General features: G+C 35.5%; 1 protein-coding gene and 1 pseudogene across 4 annotated transcripts in view; both read right to left on the bottom strand.

Annotated features, from left to right (window-relative positions):
- The window catches only part of GRIK1 (glutamate ionotropic receptor kainate type subunit 1), a 495,577-nt gene that overhangs the window by 174,651 nt on the left and 307,198 nt on the right, over positions 1–13,728 (bottom strand). The gene's annotated exons all lie outside the window — the stretch shown is intronic.
- Positions 4,753–5,777, bottom strand: LOC126026090 (60S ribosomal protein L7-like; annotated as a pseudogene).

Genomic DNA, 13,728 nt, shown 5'->3' with positions numbered 1-13,728 from the left:
CTCTCTTTGGTGTCTCAAGAATGGTTGCATGAATTTCATAGGAATTTCATAGGAATATCTGTCAAAGAAGGAAAAACCAAGCAAGAATCATTAATATGCTTCAGAGAATAGGCAGCTCTGAGATGAGAGTCCAGGGTATGAAAAGGTGATAGTTATTAGGTAGGTAAGCAGAGCTGCAAATCACAGCAACAAATTCAAAAAGAATCCAGAAGTTATTCAAAGTTAAATGTGCTATTCAATATTCATTCTATTTAAGTCATCAAATGCTAGTGAACATCTTTCATATCTAAGCTACTTCTAGAATATCTTAGATATTCAACCATGAAAGATAGAAAACTGAAAAGCAATTAGTTCTTACTTGCAACAGAGTAAGAACTGTCTGTCTATCGTGATAGTTTAAACTCTGGTTACAGATTACAGTAAAAGAAAATTATACAAAACTTAATACAATCAACAAAACAAGTGACCAATTCTTTATTCTTTCCAATATATGGGATCCACACCCTTTTTTTTTTTGATAGCATGTAATCTAGCATTATAGGGTACATATTATGGAAATACATTTTAAAGTAAATCCCTTTTGTTTGTTTGAAGCCCCTGACAATACTCAGTGCTTATTCCTGGTTTTGCTCTCAAAATCACTCCTGGCAGTGCTCAGGAGCTCATACATAATGCTGAGGATTAAACCTGGATTGTCTGCATACAAAGCAAGCACCTTACCATCTGTACAGTGTCTTTAGCTCCTTGATGTAAAATCTTTAGCCACATGTCTAACAGTCCCTTTAATTCAACATCAATGTCTCTTGGTCCTTTGCTTCTCTGCCAGGTCTAAGTGGACATAGCACATTATCCTTAAGGAATGAACATTTAATTGAATCACGTCTCTTCTTTGAGCCTGAACTACCCCTGCCTCATATGGTTTAAATTCTGCCAAAACAGGAATGCTGCTGAGAGAGACAGGAAGATGCAGTGCTGGGTGAGGCAGCTAGAGACTTGACTTCCTTTATTACTGCCTTCTTAGCAGTGATTGCTCACTCACTTTCATCCATGATGGCTCATTGTCTCCAAGCACTTTCAAAGCTCAGAGCCCTCACTAAATGCTCACTTTTCATCAGCATGCCAGCACCTTCCTCTCCTCCATGAAGGAATGGCTCATCTCCCGTTCCATTGCGGTATTCAGCAAGCACCAGGAATACAACCAAAGCATTCATGCCAAATTTTTATTTTTCTCAAAGGCTGTGATCATGATTGGTCAAATATGTCTCAGGCAACAATTTTATCTTAACATCTCACTTAAACACACATATTTATACAAATTGGCTTTAATTTCATTTCTCTACTTATTATGTAAAGGAATGCAATGTCAGGTTCACAACCTATGCTTCTTGAGGAGCTGTGTTTAGTATTTTCTTAAAAATTGTTTTCTCCTTTTCTTCTCTTTTTTTCTCTTCATTTCTCAATTTGGAGTTTTTTTTTTAGCTGGGAAGGAAATATCCATGCTGAAGATGAACACTGAGGTCTGAAGTCAGAAGGCTCACAGCTCTATCAGAACACATAGAAAAGTGTGTGTGTGTGTGTGTGTGTGTGTGTGTGTGTGTGTGTGTGTGTGTGTGTGTGTGTACAGAAGTGAACTTAGAAAATACTTCACATAAAAGGAGTTTAGTGATCAGGTATGTTTAGGGAGCATTTGTTAGTAGCATCTGTTCCTCTTTTTAGAAATCCACACTGCACGGTGACATATACAAGTGTCTCAGAAGTTCTGCAGTAAAGAAAGCAATTTGACTCTATTTAACCCCAGATTCCACAAATTCATTTGATTATACGTCAGTTTCCCTTGAAACTGTGACATGGAATTGAATTGCTATCCTAAAAAGCACAGCTTGAATAACGTGATCCTATGATCTGCATTCTTTGAAAGGCTAAAATAATTTTCAGTCTTCAATATTGTTTTTTGTGCTAATTCCTTTGAAAAGCTCAACTTCAAGTTCTTGTTCAGAATCATAAATCTTCTAAGAATGATACTTCTTTTGAGAAATTAATATTATATTTATATCATCAAAACTCACTGTCTTTTTATATATAAACTTAACCACAAAGAGAGTCTATTTCTAAATAACAACAACAAAAAAAGAAATCAGGGTTACTTTCAATCAGTTACTTCAAAGTATGTTGTGGGCTGAATACAAAAGCATTTCATGTAAAGAATATACATATGTGTATATATAAATGTTTTGGGGCCACATCTGACTATGATCAGAGCTTACTCCTTGCTCTGAGCTCAGAGATCACTTCTGCAGGTGCTAGAGGTTGGGTGGGGAACAACAAATACTCACAGGGATCACATTTAGGTCAGCAAGCAAGAGATTTCCCCACTGTGCTCTGTCTTTCTGGTTCTGTAAATATTTTGTTTATTTGGGTCAGCCAAGTGTCCTGGAGTCCAGAAGGAATTCAGTTGAGCATAACCTCCTAGATTCATTTAGTCACATCCTAAGACCTAACACTGCAAAAATGAATGGAGTTTGCATTGACATGAATAATGAATAAGCTCCATGGAAGCAATTTCGCAGAGAAAATCTCTTTGTGAAACATTTAGGTCCTCGATGAAGCTTTATGAAGTTGACTAATTTGTGTAGCCAGGAAAGTTACAAGTTGATCAAAAACAAAGCAGTTAAATTCCTTGTCACCAGAGGGATCTATGTTAGCACTGTCATTAAGGACCTTTTGGAAGCAGGCGCTACTTATTTTAAAAGGACTAATATCTGCAAAATTCTCTTTGCTTTGCACTGATGTTTATTTTTAATATGCTACATTCTCTAAATTCCTCAGTGGATCACACTAGTTTGTAAGTCTTTTAAAACTAACTTTATTTTAAAATGGCATACATATGGATCAAAGAGATAGTGCAGTGGGTAGGATGCTTGTTTTACATGTGATTGACCTAAGTTCAATTTCTTTTTTTTTTCTTTTTATTTTTGGACCACACCCGGTAAAGCTCAGGGGTTACTCCTGGCTATGCACTCAGAAATCACTCCTGGCTTGGGGGACCATATAGGATACTGGGGGATCGAACCGCGGTCCGTTCTAGGCTAGCGCAGGCAAGGCAAGCACCCTACCTCTAGCACCACCACGCTAGCCCCCTAAATTCAATTTCTAGCACCTCATATAATCCCCTAAGTCTGACCTTAAACTGGGTTTGACTACCCAAAATTAAAAAAAACACATACAAAAAGGGGCCAGAGCAATAGCACAGCGGATGGGCATTTGCCTTTCATGCAAATGATCTGGGACCAATCCCGGCATTTCGTATGGCCCCCTGAGCCTGCCAGGAGCAATTTCTGAGAGAAGAGCCCAAAAAATCAAATAAAAGCAAACAAAACATACAAAAAAAAAAAAACCCTATAGACACATAAGTCATTTGAATGTAAGGAATAAACAGAACAGGACATTGCATAACTGTGAAACAATAATTAACAGTTTGGTGAAATTCTGTGCATTATATTCCCAAATATATCTGAATTTTCTAAGAAATAATTTAATTGTCATTTTTCTATATAACAGTGTTGTAGGTATATTTTCCCAATTGCCACCAGATCTCTCATTACTAATGGTTGTCTAATATTTTATGGCCTATGATATGACTTTTTCAAAAACCACAGTTTTTCTAAGTTATTGTTGATTCTTCAAGTAAAATTTTTAGAGAAAAAATGCTTTGAAATGTAATCATACCCTAACCCCCCAAAAATGAAAAAAATTGTGATCATTATGCTATAAAAATGTTTAAAATTTTGTTATACAATAAATTGCCATGTTGAAGCAAAAGTTGGCCAATTTACATAGATATCTGTTGTATAGGACCAACTGCATTGAGATCTTGCCAAGAATCTGTGTGGTTTTAAATTCAATTTGTGATAAAAGACATTTATTATGCCTTTATTTGCATACTTTGAATATTGATGAGTTTAATTTTCAGAACTTATTTACTACCAGTTTGCTTGAGTATAATTTAAAATTACTTGTCCCTGTCCTTTGCCTTTTATAACATGAAACATCATGGTTTTTCTTGCTACTGATGCTGGTTGATTTCTTTCTCATAAGGATTTAAAGTCCTTTGACATTTTCATGGTAGGTATTTCCTCCATTTTATTTTTCAGTTCTTATTGCTGATTAGAATTTTAGGCAGGAGAGTAGTTTAAAATTTTATAATATTTTACATATTGATTTTTCCCTTGAAACACTAAACATTTTAGTAGGTATGCATATTTCCGGTTCTTTCCTTTTCCAGTGAGTGGGTTATACCTACTTTACTCATTTCAAAGTGAAATTACATGTGCCACTTGCTAAAGAAACTGAACTACCAGAAGGCAACTTAAGGTCTCGAGAGCTCTCCTGACCTTTCTGTGACTCAATTATTAGGACCACACAGGTAACAGCTGTCCATCATCCTTCGATCCAAAGGTAGGATGTAAGGAGCAAAACCTCTCGCAGCCTCAACTGAGCCTTTTCATCAAGAAAACCCCTTGGTTATTTTCTCTCTTTCTCTTTCTTTTAGAAGAGATAATTGTTGTCAGATAGTTGGGTCTAGTCTTGTGAAATTCTTGAAAAACTTAAAATGAGTAACCCTGAAAATTGATATTCACAAACATAACTATTGTTGGGATATTTTAAATATTTCTATATTTTTTTTATTTGAAAGCAGTTCTTTATTAAACTGACCAGATTACAAAATTATGGTACCTTAGTTCATCTGTCTAATCAGTTAATTTAATCTTCCATCTTGCCAGCATCTCCAACTTCTACAAAATGGGGGATCTTTTTCTTCATCATACCTTGAGGAGAAGATAATATAAAGGGCCAGAGGAAGTTGTTTGTCTCTTTGAAGAATTTTCAAACAGTTTAGAGTTCGTGAGTCAAACCTTCCATGCAAGAACCTATGGTTCTTGCAATCAATGCATTATCTGTTAGGCAATTCACTTCTTGTGGATTTTGCCATAACCACAACTTATAGATCATTTACTTATAGATCACATTTATAGACCATTTAAGTCACTTACTGACTTCAGGTCACCATAAAATACAGAATACACCATACAATATAAGACTCTACAATCCTCAGCAAGTTAAAGCTTTGTTCAGCTTAACAAAGGTGTCATTGTTGGAGAGATGACTACACTGAAAACTATCATAACAATGTGAATGAATGAGGGAAGTAGAAAGCCTGACTCGAATACAGGTGTGTGGGGGGGGTGGGGAGGAGGGAGATCTGGGAAATTGGTGGTGGAAATGTTGCACTGGTGAAGGGGGGGTGTTCTTTACATGACTGTCATCATACAACTATAATCATGTTTGTAATCACGGTGTTTAAATAAAGATAATTAAAAAAAAAACAAAGGTGTCATTGAAGAATTGTGGAAGGCTGTAGCACCTTTTGGACCTTGGAGCTCACATCATTGATAATTCTGATCCTGATGACAAAAGCCAAATTTGGGTTCAGCAGGAATAAAAGTAAGTTGTCGGCTTTTCTCACTATTTTTGCCATCTGATTCTCTGTCCTGGACATCTATACTCCTTATAATGACGCTTAGCTTTTTCATAGATCAGCTTTCTTCTTGCCTTTCGAAGCATCTTTTGGGCAAACTTCATTCTCGAGCATTTAATCTTTAGCTGTGTGAAATTCTTTTGCTTTTTCTTCAAGGTTTCTGGCACACCAAGAAGCTTCTTTTTCTCCTCTCTACAGTTGCTACAGGAATCATATTTTTCTTTTCTTCTGCACCCTTCATGGTTTCAGTCGGAAAAAAGGCTACACTCTCTATGTAATTACTTAGAATACGTTCTAAATTCTAGCTATTTGCTTTTGCTGTCTTCCTACCTAAAGTGGTAGAGCTCTCCAGTGTTAATGCTATTTTTAAGACCTGATGCATAAATGAACCTCTTTCCCTTAGTAGAATCTTCACTGCTCGCTATATTGATGGTGAGAGTAGCATCAACCATCTGGACTATATAGTGGGTCAACTTTAGTGAAGAAGTGAACAAGTCAGCTGTTTCTCAGTATACCTTGTCTCTATCGGACTGCAGTGTTAGCACTGAAAATTTTCCTCGTGTCAAATACCAAGTAATACACTTGCTGTTTTATAGATATTACTGTTCTCTCATAATATCTCCACTTATAAGAGAGATACTATCAGTCCTTTTTCTACAAGAACAGACTTCATGATATTAAACAATATTGTTTGGTTTATTGTCACATAGATGCACATTTAGACTTTTTTATTGGTATGGGAATATTATGGTTATTATCTCTTGTTTTAATACACAGGATTTTCTATGCCCCTAACCTTTGCTCTATCATCTGTGCAAGATAAGCTAGATTTGATTTAGGGTGTAAAATTCATGCTTCTGACTAGTATTTCTGTAGAAATTTTCACAATTACCTAGAAAGATAAATACTTTTCCTAAAGGTAGTGTATTTTTTAAAATCTTTAAGCTCACTTGCTCAAGCTTTGAACAGTTCTTAACATTATTTTAGGGTCAAAAGGCCAGACAGGTACTGAAAATTCTGGGAATTTATTTCATTTTATTTTTTCACATAGTCATCATGAAATGACAACGCTGTTCATGACTAAGTTTAGTCAGAAGGAGAGCAACCTAAATAGGATTTCTGATAATTTTTTATCAGTATTACCAACTATTATCTATACTACCAATATTATCAATGCTTCCAAATTTAGAGAACAGAGCTTGTATCTCCAGCCTCATATTGGACTGATGGCCAGAGTATAAATTTTGTAAACTTGGGACTATTTTCCCAGAATATGTTAACTACAGAGATTTAGAATAATCTATACCTCAAAAACAAAGGAGAAGAAGTGGGGGTTGCAGATGAAGACCTCAGCCAGCTGGGTCTTCACCCTGGTTAGTAATTCTAGCTTAAAATGCTTTGCAACATTCTCATATCTCTTTTTAAACTAGCCTCAGTAAAATATAAAAATCCTATAATGCCAGTTTAGCATGAGATTTGCTATTTCCCAAGGGGAAAACTTAGAACTGAGAGATAGTCCCTGAAGGACTAATTGACACAATTCACTTTTCAAAACTACTAAGCAATTTGTTCCTTTCCACTTTTTAAAGAAAAAAAAGATAAATTACTTTCACTGTGGATATAATGTGTCATACAAAACATGGAAATTTCTGAAATATAGGTTAGAACCTAACTATAACAGGAATTCAGGCCAAAGCAATGGTGCATCAGTTGGGGCTCTTGGTTTGCATATGACCAAGCCTGGGTTCGATCTCCATCACCCCATATGGTACCCAGAGTCCCACCAGGAGTGATCCCTGAGCACAGAGCCAAAAGTAAACCTTGAGCCTCGCCAGCTAGGTTCCCAAACACACACACACACACACACACACACACACACACACACACACACACACACACAGTAATCTATTTTTCCATTTTTAAAAATATTTCAAGGTAGATAAAAAGAGAATCTTGAAATAACTGAATCTATATTAAAATGTGGACATTTATATTCTTAAATTAGATTCTTCTTGATCCTGTTTTCTCCTGGTTCTGTTTTCATAATCACTTTTGGCATGCTTAGGGGAACAAATGGAGAACTGAGAATCTCAAACATGGACACTATCTCTCCAGCCCCCTTTTTTATATTTTAAAAAAGTAGTGGAAAAGATAATTATGTCTTAAGATAAAAGGAGAGCCATTACTACCATTCTTCAATCCCCAAGTTATACTAATCCAATCTTAATGGTTCTGTCATTAACTGCAAAAATATATTGCAATTGCAATATGTGTCTATTTTTTACCTTATTATTTTCCTTGTTTCAAGAAAAAAAATGCATCTTTCTGTATTAAAAAACCCCCAACTTCTTTGTTTTAAAAAATTAGATTCTACGGATAATGTTCATTAGGCACAGACCAGCACCATTTATGTCATAGTCTCAGTCTATATCTGATTATTAAAATAATCCATTTATCTGTTAGTGCCTGGACTAGTGAACCAATTTAAGGGAAATGGATTCTTCTTTTCATGTTTTTTAACTTGATTTGTTCTTTTGAAGTTGATAAAGCTACTGGGGAACATTGTAAGGAGTAATAATGCCTGGTACTTACTTTACTAGAATGAACTGAGCTCTCAGGAGCAGAATCTGGAAGGTCTGGTGGGATCCCCCAAATCAGGAATGTCTCTGAAACATCAGAACTGAGCACTCACCTGCAAGATGTATCTTCAATCATTGGCCTTATTCTCCCAGCTATAACATTCTCATTTGTCTCAGGACTATCACCAAGAGAAATGACTGTTTTCTAAACATCCAGCCTCTCAGCAGAATCATTGCTAGAATTCACATCCCACTGATATTACAAGGATCTTGTCATTCTTATCAATTTACATACATTTGCTATATGACATTTATGTATATTGTTAGGCATTTACCAAAGCTTTGGGGAATATAGTTTATGAGAAGAGCAGAAAAAGGTTCAGAGACCTGCCCTTTTCTCTTTAAAATGTTCACAGCAGGCTGTGTGCACAGTATCTAAGGCTGTAGGGAAGATTTTTAAGTCTTTATTCCTGAAAAATAACTTTAGGGAGTAAGTTGTCAGTGGATAAGAGAACAAGATGCAAACAACTATAAAAGAATACATTCAAAATAAAGGAGAATCAGAAGAACAAAGCACACACATTATAAATAATTCTTGGTACATTGGCATATGATGCCCATGATCCACCAGGAGAAATTCCAAGGGAAAAGTTAGGAGTTAAACCTGAGCAGAGTTGGGTGTGACCCCAAATAAAACACAATGCAACCAAACAAAAGAACAACAACAAAAAAAATGCTATAAGGCATTACTGACTATAGGTGGTATCTTTAAAATTAAAATTGATTTAATATAAACAGAGACTGGAATGGTGAGTTCAGGGAAGGCAATGGGATGAGAGAACTCAGTGGTACAAACAGTTACACTTACAAGGAGAATAAATTCTTAGGATTTAATTATGTGTGAAAATCTAATAATGTAGAGACTATACTTAACAACATAGCATTTTTTAAGCTTTAAATTTGAATTTAAGTAGTAAATATTAAATACTTTCACACAGATAAAAATATGGTCACTGTGGGGTCTTGGGTTCTGAAAAAGCAAGCCATTTTGCAAAGGCCACATATTAGGCTTTCCTAAGCCTACTTCCATAATACTGCCCAAATTTCCTGGCAAAATTCAATGAAAGACACAAGAGAGCAGTGGGAAGGTACTCCTAGACAATAGCCAACCATTTTAAAAATAATTAAATAGCTAAAACCTTCCTATATCCCTCCCAATATAACCCAATTTATGACCTTGGGTGGGGGTCATCTCTTGCAGAGATGACCTGACCTGCCATTTGGAGCTGTTGGTAGATGGATTAAAGTTTTATTCATCTTTTCTCCAGTTGTGTTCTCTCATCCTTGAACTCCAGACCCTAAGAGTTACTTGTATTTGATTTTTTTATTTCCTCCAATTCCTTTGATAGAAATCATAGGAAAAGTTGGGATTACAAAACAAAATAGATAGATTGCTAGAATTTTCGAATCAGGGACTTAGAAATGTGCTTTTTTGTTTGTTTATTTTTTAATAAGGTCCCCAATTAATTCTTATTAGAGAAGTCAGGAAATATGAGTTTAGGATGTGGGTTTTCTAATATTAATTTTGTAAATATATTCATAGATATTGCTTTAAAAATAATTCTGAGGGGCTGGTGAGGTGGCGCTAGAGGTAAGGTGTCTACCTTACAAGCGCTAGCCAAGGAAGGACCGTGGTTCCATCCCCGGGGTCCCATATGGTCTCCCCAAGCCAGGGGCAATTTCTGAGCGCTTAGCCAGGAGTAACCCTTGAGCATCAAACGGGTGTGGCCCGAAAAACCAAAAAAAGTAAAAAATTCTGAAAGTAGATAACTATACACCTAATATTTTTACTTTCCTATTTATCTTAAGACATTTTTTTTTGACAGCCATACCTGGTGATTTAATCCTGATTATGCTCAGAGATTATTTCATGAGGAGGTCAGGGAACTGTATGGGAAACCAGGGGTACAATGGAATCTAGGACTTCCATATGCCAGGCAGGCTTCCTACCCACTGAACTATATCTACACTTTTTGTTTCTTAACTACAGATGGTTTTTAGCACTTTCTAAAACCAAATAGCCATCTTGAAACAAAGAAATGAACTACATTTCTCAGCAGAAGTCTGAAGATCCACTGGCCTATAAATTCAAGTAGAGATAATTTATAGGTTTTATCCTTAGCTTTCCACACATAAACCCATGTAATCAGCAAGAATAACTACCCAGAAAAAATATGCTTAATTGGTTTGCAGCACCATGTTCTCTTTCAGAAATATACAGAAGTAATTTTCTTGGGATGCACCTAAACTATATATATGTATATATATATATATATATATATATGTGTGTGTGTGTATGTATATATACATATATATAAAGAGAACTTTTAGATGAATATGCACTTTAATAACATGAATGTAACTGCTATGGCTAAGTCATTAACCATGTAATTCCTCTAGCCCTAACTCAGTCAAAATGGCTGTTTCATTGCCCAACACATTGCAACTAGTTCATTTTTTATGATGTGGATAATTATAACACAATAATTCTCTGTGAAAAGAGCCCATATCATTGAGCATTTCATGATGTAGGAGAGAGTTACATTGATGGTTTGAGATTTGAGTCTTATTGGGTGATTTTAGTGAGATTAATTTCTTCATGCACTGAGGGCTGTTTATATATTTGGAATTCCTATTTCTCATCATTAGTAATGAATTCTAAAGTGTGGAGGGAAAACAGACTGCACCAAGCCCCACCCCTTACAACTTTATAGAAGTGCTAAAATATGCAAGAACTGAGAGTCCTTGAGAAGCAAGCTGAAAGGATTCTACAACTAAATATGGGTGAGAAGGCTTTTTTTTTTTAATGATACCATTGACTTCTTTTTTAAGGAATACATTATTTTTTTTTAGAAGACTGCATTTGTCGGTGATGATTTAAAATACTTAGCTCACATTGATGAAAGAAATACTTTCCCAGTGATGTGGAACAATTTGATAGAAGACCATATGGGCCCTAATCCTATGCATTATAGGACTTGAATTAAGGGACTAGAGGAGCTCTAAGTAAGGGCTTCTTGCTTTGTGGCAGCACATAAAGTTCCTAAAGCATTTCTCCAAGCTGCAACTTATTTCTTTTTTGTTTCCTTTTGTGGAGGAAGCTTACAAATGAGGTTCAGGAGGGCACTCCCCCCGTGTTTCTCCACCAACTAAGTGGGTAGTTCAATGCAACATCTCAGGACTGAAATGTTGTATTTAGACACTAAATTGTGTAATGATTACCTGGGACACACCATCTGTGCTTGGGAGACTACAGGAATGTAGTTGTTTGTATGAGGTGGTGCTCAGTGATCATTTGTGTCGGTTGCTTTTTAGGGGAGGGATAGGGCACATCAGGCAATATTCAGAGGTAACTTCTAGAGGTGCTAAGGGGGCCATATGGATGTAGAGAAAGAACCTACCCACAGGACTATCACTAAGGCCAACTCAGGGACCATGATGCCAGAGATTGAAATAGTTGGCCACACACACCTTAACCCCTCTTTGTTATTCTTGTTTTTAATAAAAAGTTTTAATTGAAGCACTGTGAGACCGACAATTACAAAGTTATTTATGATTGAGTTTCAATCATACAACGTTCAACACCCATCCCTTTACCAACATCCCTGATTCCCCCTGTATCCCCTTAGTCTGCCTCTCTGAAAGACATTTTTCTTCTCTCTTTTTCCCTTTTAGACACTCCACTTTACAATAATATTACTGAAGGAATATCATGCATATTACTTTGCATCCTTTCAGCACCCAGTTCTTATGCGAAGTGAATCATTTCCAACTCTCATTATCACAGTCATCCTTTATTTATTTTTATGACACTGTCTGTTTTTCTTTGAGGTCATTTAAAGTGGAAATAACATTCAGCACCTCACTCCATTTTTAGTCTGATTAAATTCTCCATTGCCCTCAGTGGAATTCCTTTATAAAATATCTACTAGCAACTCAGCTACATTGTCACCTATAATATAACTATGGCCACATGGAACATTTAAAGATGGTAATTACAGCTTATCCTAGAGTTTGCTTTGTTGTTTCAGACTGAAACAACAACAGTCTTTCCATTGAATGCTCCATTGCAGGAGATGATGAAGAAAGCCATCTTCAACAGCCTTTAAATGAGACATAGAAGCCCAAAGTCTAAGAAAGATCATAAGTATTATGACAAATATCCTTAGCACAATATTCATCCTAATATGTACAGATAGGAGGCTAAGAGCACCAGAAGTTCCTTTTTTACTTCCATGGAAAAGGGAAGAAGAAGTACTTTCTTACATTTTCTAAGTTTTCTCTATTTCCTCAGAAAATGAACCCAAAATAATCAGGCATTTTTCCCTCTTTTTTTTTAAAAAGCTTTTCATCTTGGTAAGGTATAAAACATATAAATTCTTTAAATACAAATGGATTGATAAGTTTACATGTCTTCCTGGATCACAGTGTGAGACAGTCAGCTAAGGTTTAAAATCGTCCCTCCTTCCCCCAACAGTTTATAGTAGAAAAACAGAGACTGCATCCCACCAGGTGTAGCCATAATGTAGTACTATTAGAACTGTAGCTTCATTGTTGAGAAGCTTCATTTAAATGTCCATAAAACCATCCTGATTCAAAGAATGAACTGTAATAGCTTATAATTATCATAGTGCATAAAGTATGCCTCACAACCCATTACAAAGCCATAATTTTAGCATAAGAACCATAAACCAGGAGAACAAAACTTAAGAACTTCAAAATAAAATTATGGCTTTTGTAACAGACCAGTAGAGCATACCTTTTCCTCCACAATAAATGGTTGTCTCGTCTGCCTTCCACATGCAAAACAAAGGTGAGCTTCTGGTTTTTCAGAATTTACACTATTACATATTCCCGAAGGTGTATTAGAGCTGGGACATTAATACATTTTCAAACGGGATTTTAATGCCTATTAGAATGAGATCTGGCTCAGGGTGGAAGGCTGGTTATTATTCACTCACGTCAAAAACGGGGAAATTAGGAGGAAAGGCTTTTGTACTTGGTCGGCTTAAAAAGCTGCCTCCCACCATGAGAAAGAGGAATGCCTGTTTTGTTCATCAAACCAATGCAGTTAAGCATGAATGCGATTTATCAGTTGTTATGTGAACAGAGGAAAGTGAATGTCTAAGACATGCATTTTATTAAAATAAGCATAGACTTAATATCAGAATATTTAAGTACTTGTCGGCTTTCTTGATCTAACTTTTAGTCTTTTTTAAAAGCTATTTCATATATTTTTCTTTATAGCTATAGATGATACAGCTGTACTAATCTACAATTTAAATGACAGTAATATAATAAAGTGCACTTTATACCTCTTCACATATTATTCATACATAAAATACAAAATATGCATAAATATAATAGATATACAAATGTACATCACATGTATTTAGAGTTCAATATATATGTATAAAATAAAATATATGCTTAAAATACACTTTTTATTTTTTATTTTTTTATTTTATTATTTTTTTTTATTTAAACACCTTGATTACATACATGATTGTGTTTGGGTTTCAGTCATGTAAAGAACAACACCCATCAACAGTG

The sequence above is a fragment of the Suncus etruscus genome, chromosome 13 (genome assembly GCF_024139225.1).
Source record: "Suncus etruscus isolate mSunEtr1 chromosome 13, mSunEtr1.pri.cur, whole genome shotgun sequence".
Classification (NCBI taxonomy): Eukaryota; Metazoa; Chordata; class Mammalia; order Eulipotyphla; family Soricidae; genus Suncus; species Suncus etruscus.
The sequence above is the reverse complement of the archived record's forward strand: the minus strand, read 5'-3'. Positions and strand labels throughout refer to the sequence as shown.